Below are 713 nucleotides of genomic sequence, written 5' to 3' on the forward strand. Positions count from 1 at the left end.
ATATTATCTTTTTAAAAATAGATAGAGAAAAATTTAAAATATTGATCATTATATAGAATTTTTTTTTCTTCAACTCCTTTTATTATGTATTATTCTCCACATAAAGTTATTTTTCTATACAAGTTTATACAAGTAATTTATATTCATGCGTGCACATTTTTTTTCGCACACTCTTCTTCTTCTTCTTCTCTTTCGTTATCGTTGTCACCAACACCACCTACTCCTGCTCCTTCTCTTTTTCCTTCTTTTTTCATTAAATTTTTTTATCCTTTTTCCTTTTCCTCCTTCTCCTCCATGATCAGTTATCTTGTTGTTGAAAATAATGAATAATTCAAGTTCAGATTGTCAATTGAACCAGAACGAAATTGATTATTATTTTTAGTCCAATCAAGTGTTGAGGTGTGGTTCGATTTTAATTAATATTTTCGTAAGTAGTTTATAATTCTGCAGGTGAATAATATTTTTGTTTGTGAAAAAATTGTTGTTCATCGTCGATGGTTTGAATTGAATATAATCTAAAAGTTCTGCATTAAAGGAAACATTTTTCTATATTTGCAGCAAATTTGGGTGTAGCACGAAAATATTTGGGTGTAACACAAAAATATTTGAGTGTATTATTTAAGAATTTTTTATGTATGTGTAATGATAAGTTCTGCATAATTCAAAATTCTTCTTCTTCCTCCTCATCTTCTGCTACTTCTTCTTCTTTTTCA

The sequence above is a fragment of the Arachis ipaensis genome, chromosome B05, assembly GCF_000816755.2.
Source record: "Arachis ipaensis cultivar K30076 chromosome B05, Araip1.1, whole genome shotgun sequence".
Taxonomy (NCBI): Eukaryota; Viridiplantae; Streptophyta; class Magnoliopsida; order Fabales; family Fabaceae; genus Arachis; species Arachis ipaensis.